The sequence below is a fragment of the Pteropus alecto genome, unplaced genomic scaffold, assembly GCF_000325575.1.
Source record: "Pteropus alecto unplaced genomic scaffold, ASM32557v1 scaffold25, whole genome shotgun sequence".
NCBI classification, from domain to species: domain Eukaryota; kingdom Metazoa; phylum Chordata; class Mammalia; order Chiroptera; family Pteropodidae; genus Pteropus; species Pteropus alecto.
In genome coordinates, this window is record NW_006441955.1 from 7678694 (window position 1) to 7690384 (window position 11691).

Genomic DNA, 11691 nt, shown 5'->3' on the forward strand with positions numbered 1-11691 from the left:
AAAATAAGAATCAGTTCCATATCAGAAATTTTGTCCTTTGGATATCTTCTTTGTGCATAGAAAAGAAAATGAGAAAGGTCGAGAAGTGTTTGGTCATAAAAATGGCATGTTTCTCTCAAGACTTTCAGCCTAATAAAGATGCAAAGCACACACTGAGGCAGAAAGTTGCCCTGGATAAATTCTTTCTTTGGCTGTTTTATTTATTGTACTTCATTTCATTGTTTTGTTTATGTATTCTATATCCTTACTCTTTCCACAAAGAATTTAGGATAGCTTACAAAAACATGTCAATACAAAATAAATAAAATACCCCTAAATCATTGGAAGAAGCAGGATGAATGGATAATATCAAAGACATGCATATGGTTAGTGTTTAGAATTTTATAACAAATACCCTTGTAAAATTGTTAAAAGTGATTCACAAAATTGACTCCAAAAGCCTACTGTTTATCATTTAAAGTGTGCTGCGGTTCTCTAATCTATAGTCTGAATTGGGTGCTTTAAGAATCTGCACTCAATTTAATTTTAATTTGGAGGTAGGAGAAGCCAATTCAGTCTCCATGCAGACATCAGGTGCTCTGGCACATCTCTGAAGGCTAATACTTTTCTTCTTTACAAGAAGATAAAAGGAGAAATAATATTTACTAGATACCTAATACATCCTAGGCATTGCATCAGTAACTTGACATTTAATAATCCACTGAGTTCTCCCAAATAGTCTATGAGATAAGAATTACCTCCATCGGATAGATTACATAACCAAAGCTGAGTAACTTACCCAAGTTCACTGACTAGCAGGGTTACGAAAAACCAAAATCAATAAAGGAATGTTTGACCTCACAGCTGATGTTCTTCTCATTCCATTAAACTATCTGCCTGAGACACAAGTAAGAAATTATTGACAGTGCTTGTCCTAGTTGGTATGTATTAAAATTCTCAAATTAAGGTGATTTATTCAAAGTTTGCCCTCAAGTTGTAGGTTGACCAGGAAATAAGCAGAAATTAAAAGAAGTCTATGGCCATGCCACCCTGAACGAGCCTAATCCCATCTGATCTTGGAAGCTAAACAGGGTTGGGCCTGGTTAGTACTTGGATCGGAGACCACCTAGAAAGACCAGGTGCTATAGGTGTAAAAAAAAAAAAAATAAGGGATTGTAAATTGACAAGGTCCTTGCAATCTGTGAGGTCAATCAAGGATTGCCTTGCCTAAAAAAATTTAAAAATAAAAAAAAATTTAAAAAGATCACAGTGTCTAGTGGTTAAGGTGAGCAAAAAGGAATATCTGTGGTTATCTGTGGATACTGGGCACTGCCATACAAATATCTTCTGAAGAGCTAGAGAGGACATATCCTAAATTTCTACAAATTAGAGGCTATAACAAAACAGAAAAAGTTATAGTCTTCATACATAGCAAACAATTTCACTAATCAGAGAGAATGGTCATTGGTGTTTGTTGGGTTGGCAAAGTCAATTTCAAGAGCTGCAAAAGAGACAAGAAAGATAATATTGTCATTTGTAATAATAGCTGCCACTTATTAGATGCCTATTAGATGCAAGGTACCCTCTATGTTTTATTGCTAATCTTCGTGCTAAGTATCACACTGTTGATTCTTGTCCTTCCCTTTTTTTTCAAATGAAAAGACAGAGATGCAGAGAAATTTTATAGATGGCTATGGCAAGGCCACTAATAAGGTGGAGAGCAAAGGTCTCAAATGTAAGCCTGTCTAACTCTAAATCCCACATTCTTGCTACTGTGCTTTGCTGCTGCTCTTGTACCAGGCAGGTCAAACTAAGGCGAATTAAATAACACTTATGCCAAAGATAAAATTTTGAAAGAATAGCAGTATTTACTGCTGGGGTCCTCTAGTCAGCAGAGAGATATCTACATAGCAGTAAACATTGATGGTCTCTGGGGACGACATGACCTTCAGCTCACTGCCAGAGAAAGGGAAGGGAGAGAGCTGGTACCTTTGAGACTCTCATGAAGGGAGAGGTAGGTGTTTCTCACTTCTTTAATTCAGTAGCTCTTTGTCTGGTAAGGCTTGGGGATGCAAATGATTTTACCAAATTATCTATAACGTAAAGAAAAAAAAAATTACAATTAAAAGTCAGTCTCTCTTTCTATTAGTTTGCTCGGGCTGACATAACAAAATAACTACAGATCATGTAGCTGAAACAACAGATATTTATTTTCTCACAGTTCTGAAGGCTGGAAGTCCAAGATCAAGGTGTCAGCAAATTCAGTTTCTGGTGAGAGCACTCTTCCTGACTTGTAGATAACCACCTTCTCACTATGTCCTCACATGGTGTGTCCTCGGTGCTTGTGTGGAGAGTGAGTTCTCTGGTGTCTCTTTTTTTACGACTACTAATCCAATTGAATCAGAACCCTACCCTTATGACCCCATTTAAGCTTAATTACCTCCTTTTAGGCCCAATCTCCAAATACAGCTGCATTGGGGATTAGGGCACATAGACATTCATTCCATAACCCTTCCACTCCATACCATTTTCTGAGTATTGTGCCCAAAATATTCCATGCATTACGTGAGTCTATACAAATGAAAAGAAACTGCTGTGTTCTGTATCTTCCCTTCTTTCTCCCATAAGTAGGTGAAGACTGTCTCACATGTGCGCATGCACCTTTCTGTGTCATTCTTTCTCATAACTGCATAGCATTTTATTAAACTACCATAATTTAATGTAATCAAACCCATGCTTATGCATAACAAGTTTATGTTTAGTCTTTAGCTTTTACAAAGAATGCTTTCAGTAACATCTTTATTCAAACATGTTTATAAAGGTATTGATATAGCTACATATCTAGAAAACAATTTGTTGGGTCAAAGCATATGTATTTTTCAAAAAGGACAAATATTGCCAAATTTCTCTCCAAAAAGATTGCTGCAATATACATTCTGACATGAAAGTATAATTAACAATGTGAACAAAAATCCAAAATCACTTTCTGGATATTAATTCAATAAGGTTTGAGAATGTCTTTCTCAGCCTCCTGATTTCCTACCTGTAATTAATTTCTTCGAAGATGCCAGAACATGAATCTGATCATGTTACTCTCTGTTCCTTAGCACCACTATGAAATCCCAGCTGGCAAACAGAATTCAGCAAAAGTGATTGGATTCATGTCATCTCTGACCACCCACTACTTCCCATGGATTGTAGCTTTCAGTCAGAGCAAGTCAATGGCTTTAGAAATCCTCATGGTCTTCAGACCTCTCACACCTCTAAGCCTTCTGAAGTGCCACCCTCTCGGTCTTTCTATAGTTGCCTTCCCTGGCAAAATTTTACTTATTCTGCAATCTTGCAAGTGTCACCTCTTCTGCAAAGAGTTTACTCTTTCTCCCACATGGCTTTAAGAACTCTGTCATTCATGAAACTGCTAAAGTTATATACATTCGCATCACGAAACCTTATTACTATAATTTGTGTATGCTTCTCTGATTCCCCATTTGGATAGTGGCAAATACGTGGTAAAACATATTTTTCATCTTTTTATTTCTAATGAACTCATTTAATATTCAGAACAACCCTTTGAAGTAGATACTTTTACTATTATTATTTTACAGATGAGGAAAATAAGAAATAAAGGAGTAAAGCAGCAATCTTCAACCTTTTTTTGGCACTAAGGACCTGTGCTCCTATGAGAATCTAATGCCTGATGACCTGAGGTGGAGCCGAGGTGGCGATGCTAGCACTGGGGAGTGGCTGCAAATACAGATGAAGCTTTGCTTGCTTGACCTCTGCTCACCTCCTGCTGTGCGGCCTGGTTCCTAACAGGCCACAGACTGGTACCAGTCCACGGCCTGGGGGTTGGGGCCCCCTGGTGTAAAGTAACTTGCTTAGTTATAGAGCAAATAAGTGGTATAGCTAGGGCTTGTACCTAAGGATGGTGGTTCCAGAATCTTTACTATATAAAAATCCTTATCAGATATGTCTGAATCCCCAAATCTCCTCTTATCTTCTTCCAAGAGGTTCTTCTTGCCTCTTCTTCACTGCCTCTTCTCTCATTACGACCTGATTTCTTTCTCCCCACAAATTATATTGATGCCTTCCTAATTATGGGGATTAGTTAAGCCTCCACCTGACTCTAGGATAGGGCTTAACTAACCTCGATATTCAGAATAGAAAGTCCCCCAACCCCAGCCACTAGGACCCGCGCATCATAAGGAATGGAGGGATATAGATAATAATTATATTAATAAAGCATCTGCTTCAGGTTGAATCCACCAAAAACTAGACTCTTAATCAAAGGTTAGCATTCGGGGCTTTATTCAAGAGTACTTTGGAGATGACATTCATGGAAGAGGAGGAGAAAGACACAAGGTTTGGCAGAGTGAGAAACTGAGTTGTGATACACTTCCAGTAAGACCTCTGCTGATCCCATGAGGAGTTCTGAAGTTGAGATTGCCTTTCAGAGCCATACCAGGTTGCTTTGAGATGGCAGGCCATTGATCAGTCATTGGAAGTAGGCCACCAATACAGAGAAGGTGTGATATAAAAACTGTCCAAGCAGTTTTCTTCTTTCTCTGAGGAGGATTAACACTGAGAGCCATCTTCAGTAGCACTCCTTGCAGCTGGGGAAGTAAGTCTATTCCTGAAGGTGGGTCTTTATGGCCCATCAGACCATCCACACAATGTCTCATCCTGTAAATGCTTAGCATCATAATATTCTAAGCACTGTAGCTGCATTTTCCAGATGGGACAATTAAGGCTTAGCAAACTAAAATAACTTGAAAGAGATCATGTAGATGGTGGCAACTGAGCTGGTGTTGGAACCTAAGCCTGGCTGAGTGCAAAGCTCATGTTCCCTCTCTACATTAACTCCCTCAGGCACATAATAAATTGTATGACAGCATGTATGCGGTAATCTTTTGAAGACCAGAAATCTACACTCATAGAACTGAATTCCTTCCAGAACTATACTCTCCCATCATCCCCCAAACAAGCAACTCCCTCTGAGCCCACACACCCATTTGCTCTCATTTTCCATATGTTTATTTGGATGTAGTCATCAATTACATACTAGGCAGATGTCATCTGGAAAAGAAGCTATGGTCATTGTCAAAGAAAAGTGAGAACTGCTTTCAAATTACTCTTGATGTCTAGTCCACAACTGAGGCTAGCTCACTTTTTAAAACAACAGCAACAACAAAATATCAGCAATATTTCCCAAGATGTGGTCCATGAACCCTGGGAATACCCAAGATTCTTTTAAGAAATCTGTGAGGTAAAAAAAACTATTTTCAATAATAATAGAAAGAAGTAATTGCTTTTTCACTGTGTTGACATTAGTGCTGACACTGTTGACTGATGATGCAAAAGCCATGGGGAATAAAAGTGGATGCTTTAGCATGAGTCAAGGCAGTACCACCACGTTGCATTAGTAGTTGTTGTATTTCTTTAACAACATGCGCTCACAGTTAAAAAACAAAAATAAAAGCCAGTTTTACTTTTAAAATATTCTTGATGAAGCAGTACAAATTATTTTTATTGCTTGTAAGAACAACTGACAGCCACATTTATAGTTATTCAGACTTGGGGAGATGTCATACATTTTCTCCAAAATGAATGGAAAGGGCCCATCACTTCAAAGAGAACAACTCATGAGATTTGTTGCCAATAATTAAATTCAAGCTTTCAAGCAAAACGAATTTTGAAAAACTTGTATTTGCCGTCACAAACTTGACAACATCCTAGTACAGATTTGCTGATTAAATTGGTGGTGATAATAAGGAATGTGATTTTTTGATATTGTATAATGAAATAGTCAACATTTTGAAGATCTGCATAACTCAGTAAACTGATTTTTTCCATATGACCAGTATATAATACAAAATTAAACATGGGCAAAAAATCCATTCAAGAGGAAAGAGCGGTGGATTTCAATGCAGTAGAATGTGAAAAGCCCATTGATATGATTTCAGATTTCACCATTGCTAGTGAGCTTTAAAAAATTACCACTTTTCAAGCTTTGGTATAGTATCAAAGAAGAATACCCATGATTATCCGAAAAGTCTATTAAAATTAATCCTGCACCCAACTATCTATCTGGATTTTCTTCATAGACGTTGAAGAAAACAAAATATTGCCCAGATTCTGAGTGCAGAACAGATAAGACAATCTAGTTATCTTCTATTAATAAGATATTATAGAGATTTAAAACATATAAAACAATGCCATGCCTTTTACTATTTTTATCTTAGAAAATATAGCTATTCCTAATAAAAATGTCATTTCTGTAAACATGTAATAGATTTGTTATTTAAAAAAATAAATTAATAAATATTCTTATAAAAATTTCTGGTTTGATTTTTAATATTAGTTAATATATCCCACATAAACAAAAGTATGTTGGGTTCCTCAATGATTTTCAAGAGTGTAATGGGTTCTTGAGACTTAAAATTTTGAGGACCATGATTCTAAGATCACTTACCCCATACTGAGAGAGCTGAGGTAGAAATTTTTTAAATGAATTATTTAATTTAAAATACTGAATGAATATACAGAATAAATATTTTTTAAATGAATGGATAAAAAGCAAAGTGATGAGTATTTAAATAATTATATGAGGAGAGTCAAAGAGCATATTGACTGAGATTGACTATGTAGAGATACAAATCTAGATTATAAAAATAGCAGAACTGGCAGATTTTATAAAGTAGAGGGGCAGAATATGATTTGTTCAGTATCTAAGAGACGGCAGGCACTTTTTACATTTGCCCACATATTTTTGCAATGGCTTGAAAAGCCAGGTATGATCATTCCCTTTCACACAGAAAGCATTGAGACTCAGGGAAGTTACATAACAAAGAGGACATGTGGCATAGGTGAGATCTCATCCTAGCTATGTCTGATCCCACACTGCTCTTGTCTGTTCCCTCCACTATGCTACTTCTCACATGGTCTTTCGCCCCTTCTCATCCCATATTTTACAGGAAAGGTTAGACTCAGAGAGGATAACTTATAGAGACCAAAAAAAAAAAAAGAAAAAAGAAAAGAAAAAAGAAAAAAGAGTTAGTGGCAGAGCTAGATCTCTTTACTATATAAAAATCCTCTTCTGACATATCTGAGGCCCCTCTTTGGACCCTCTGGCTGGTGCTCTTTCCATTGCCCCATGTAATGTCAGGCCAAGTCGCCTTGAGTGGAAGAGATTTTTCAGGGTGAATTATGTGGTTCCCCAGTTTTGAGAACTCAGGGTCCTAAGACAAAAATCAAGGAGAAATCTGTTCTGAGAAAGGAAGTTTGAGTATCCATTGAATGAGGTGGCTGATTCTTCCATAGCAGCTGAAAGAAAAAGAATAGAAGAAAAAAAAGATAGAAATCAAGTTTTTAGTCATAACGAAGCATTCTTGCTCTTTCTCTGGCTTTAACTTCATTAAACAAATGTTTATAAAGCACCTTCTGTGAGCTGAGCATTATATTAGGTGGGGCATCCTGCTGGTTGCTGAGGCTTCTGGTACAAATCACAGATAATTCCAGTGCTGGAGGGTCTTACAGTCTTGTGGGGAACACCAATGGAAACAGAGTTCCAATACAGTGTGAGCGATCAAGGTTTTGATAGAAAAAGCAAAAAGTGATGTGGGAATCTAGAGGAGCAACTGAACCCAGACTGAGCCTGAAAACATGACACCTGCACTAAGTCTTAAAGGACTTATTATAATTAACCTGTAGAGGAAGAAGAGAAAGCAGAAGGAATATAATGTGTGTCACACACCCAGAGTGTGACTTCTTGGAAAAATGAAAATATTTCAGTATTAACAGAGAAGAAATGGCCTCTCGCAAGTTTGGCAATAACCAAGCTCACCCTTTATTCTATACTCTATTATACTGAAATATCTTCGATTCGAGTTTAAATATTTAAAATAACCGATGGACCCATCATTACTACCTTCTTAGACCTTTAAAATCTAGAGATCCCAGGCAGAGGAATCAGTGGGTCAGATATTGGGTGATTTGTTTTGAGTTTGCACAAAGGAAATATCACCCCTGACATTGTTACAGGTCTTTTCACTCAATGCCTGGTCCACAGTAGGTGATATATATATATATATCCATATATATATATATTTATTGAAGAAATTAATAGTACCCTTTACTTTTTCTTTTTTCTTTCTTCTTTTTCTTTCATCCACTATAGAAAAATCAGCACCTCAGTTTATTCATGCTCAAACTTCTTTCCCCAAAACAGATTTCTTTTTTACTTTGTCTTGGGATCCCATTTGCAACTTTGTTTCCACTCCAGGGGATCTTGGATCACGATTCTTCGTCCATATTTTTTACATCTCCATCTGACTATACCAACGATTTCTTGAGGACAGGGGATTTGGCTTTTCCATCTCTGAATTTCTACCATAGAACCAAAAAAAGTTTACTTGATGAGAAAAGAAAAAGAAAAGAAGTAAACTTTTTGGTCCTAATGAAGCCCTCTTGCCCTTTCTCTGCTGTAGCTGCTACCCAGATGCTCCACTAAAACTTCAGGGACAACTTTTCTTTCCCACTTGGACAAGTTTGTCATGATTTATGTGTTTATATTTGCCAACCCACTCTGATTCAGAGGAAAAATAAAGAGGACTCCATAGGAAAATGCGAAACTTGAGCACAAGAAGTCATCTGTGAGGAAGATGCTGAGTATATGAGTAAGCTTCCAGATGCAAGCAGGTGTTGGATCCATCTCACCAAACTCTTCCTCAATTTTCTTTCTTCTGCACTCCAGCCAGGATACATTCTGAGCTACTGCAGCTGACAGAAACTGGGTACAAAAACCATGGAAAAATCTGAGAAGACAGGATGAATCTTTGGTTAGGTCTCTCCAAAATCTAAAATGAAGGTGACTGTGAGGAGACTTCCAGCTGCCGCTAATGTTATAATGTTACAACCATTTCCTCCGGTGTCTAGTCGTCTTCTCGGAACTCTTATTCCATCAGTCAGCTCCTTTATGATATATCACCTTTCCCTTCCACCTTCAACATCTAACCCTTATCAAATCTCTTTTATCGAAAAGATGACATCTGTTTTAAAAGACTAAGACCAACAACAAAAACAATTAAAAATTAAAACTTGCTCCTGAATATTACTTTACCTTTTCTCTTATTTATTTCCTTTTTTACCTCATCTAATTTTTCTTAAAAAGGGTTCTCTTTACTTTCTGGCTCCAATTCCTCATTCCCTATTCACTTTTAAATCTACTGAAATCTGGCTCTTCCTCTCCCACCTAATCATCATTCCACTGTGAATATGCCTGCTTTTATCTTACTTGACATCTTCCCATTCTTTGACCCTCTTAGCCATTCCTTTCTTTCCACTACCCTACCCTGACTTTGACTTTTATAGCACTGTTCCTTCTTTATTTATTTTTTTCTATCCCTCTGGCTGCTTTTTCTCAGAGCTTCCCACTGCTTCATTTGCTCTGCCCTTAAATACTTGTCTTTCTTGTATTTCATTTTTGGTCAATTATTATTTCCTACTCTTCATGTAAGAAATATTTTTGAGTACTTTCTATGTACCAAGTATTGTTCCAGGTAACCAGGGATTTGTAGATAAATCTATTGTCCCATGGATCCTAGAGTATAGAGGAAGACACAAGAATTCTGCACTTTCTGCACAGTTACTAAAAGACTTAATCCTCATCCATCATGTTCCTGCCACCAATATGCTCCTAACATAATCTATAGTTTCAATTCAGAACTTTATCCTGTGTTCCAGATTCATGCCACTACCTCAAAGTCCTTTAAAAAATACTAACCTAAATTGTATAATACATTATTTCCATGACATATAGGGACCAAATCAATTTTGTTTATTTGAATTAAATTAAATTTATTTCCCTTACAAAGTCTATTTCTTTTTTACTTTTTTCTTTTTCTTTTTCTTTTTTCCCTTGTCTCTGTAAATAGCATCATCACCCAATCACCCATTTATGTCTTAACCTTAGGCTACATTTAAGAGTCTTCCCTTTTTTTATTCACCTTTCATTCAATCAGTTTCCAAGTCATAGAGATATTTCCTCCTAAATATGTCTTGTTTTTATACCTGCCTTTTTCAACATCTTTATAAATACCCTAATCAGATCACCATCATTACTTCCCTTTTAGATTAAGGTCCTATTAGCCCCAAATGAATTCATCCTTCTACAGAATGTACTTTCTAACATATGATATTGATAACACACCTGTTTGATTCTGGACAAAGGCAAACTACTCACCAGCTTGCAAGTTTTTCCGTGACTAGACCATCCACCATAATCTTCCTAGTTCTAGCCATTGTTCTCCAACTCCTTCCTGCATGACCCTATAATCCAATGCCATAACCCAACTGAAATTTTTAGAATTATTAAAATTGAAGGTATCTCATGTTTATGCCTCAATGAAATTGCAAAAGCTCTTCCCTCTTCCTGAAATTCCGTACTTTTCTTTACCTTCTTCTAGACTGTTATTCTTCAATATTCAGATTCTTAGCTAGTCTTCCCTGACTCCACCAGATAATCAATTTATTTCTTATAACACTTTTAACATGTCTTGTTTATAACAATTGTCACATTTTTAGAGACTTGTTCCTTTGATATTTGAGTTTCTTGAAGTTAGAAATTGTACAATTTTCATTTTCGTATCCCTCCTCTGCAAATAGCACATAGCATATAGTTGATGCTAAGAACATGTGTCGGAATAATAAGCCAGGCAAACTAACTGTTTTTAAGATATATTAATTTGAATTTGCTATGATTTCGATTCAACGGGTTCATTTTTATTATTTTTACCTTGATAGCAATATTTTTAGAGTATGTGTCGTCTCTGGACACAAATTGTTTTGACAAAAATCTAATCTGTCGCCAATGAGTGCCCAACCTGATAACAGCAGAGGCTGTTCCTGAGGTACTGATATGGCACTATTTCTAGTAAATCAGTTGGTCATCTGGTAGCAGGTTGATTATTTTGGACACATCTCATCAAGGAGGAAGTAGTATTTGTTCTAACAAGGATAAACAATTCTAAATAAAGATTTTTCTTTCCTGCCTGAACATTTAAGATATTTCTAACCTTTGTGGCCTTACAGAATGTCTACCCATTGCTATAATGTTCTGCATAACTTTGGTTCCAATTAGTGAAAGCATTTTATAGTTAAGGAAGTATGACAATGGGTTCTCACCCACAGAATTCACTAGTCTTACTATGTTCCCCATTACTGATATACAGTTGGCTTGATAGAATGATGGAATGGCCAAATAAAGGCTTACTTTTGGCATTAGGTGAGAGACAATATCCTGTGGATAAATTTTTGTTTGCCAAACCTTTACCTTGGGTTCAGTGGGTTTGGAGTTACTGCTGCATCAAAGGAGAAATACTTTCACCAGAGAACTAGTTCTATTACTATTGAATGAGATGCTAAGACTACTACTATCCCATATTTTCTGGGCTTTTCATGCTACTGAACCAATAAACAGAGAAGGGTGTCATTGTCTCAGCAAGGGTATATAATTTCAATTATCAGAAGGAAATTGAGATGCTATACATAATGGTGATAAATAACCTGGGAGATTCACTGGGACAGTTCTTTTTCTCCAACAGTCCTGTTCAATGGCAAAGTAGGGTAACCCCAAACAGAATCTTCAAGAACTTAGATCTCATAAGGATAAGGATTTAGATTATTTCAATAGATAAAGAACATCATCGAGCTGAG

General features: G+C 36.6%; 1 pseudogene; it reads left to right on the forward strand.

The window, feature by feature from the left end:
* Positions 1 to 1011: 1011 nt before the first annotated feature.
* LOC112485841 lies at positions 1012 to 1130 on the forward strand (annotated as a pseudogene).
* The last annotated feature ends 10561 nt before the right edge of the window (positions 1131 to 11691 follow it).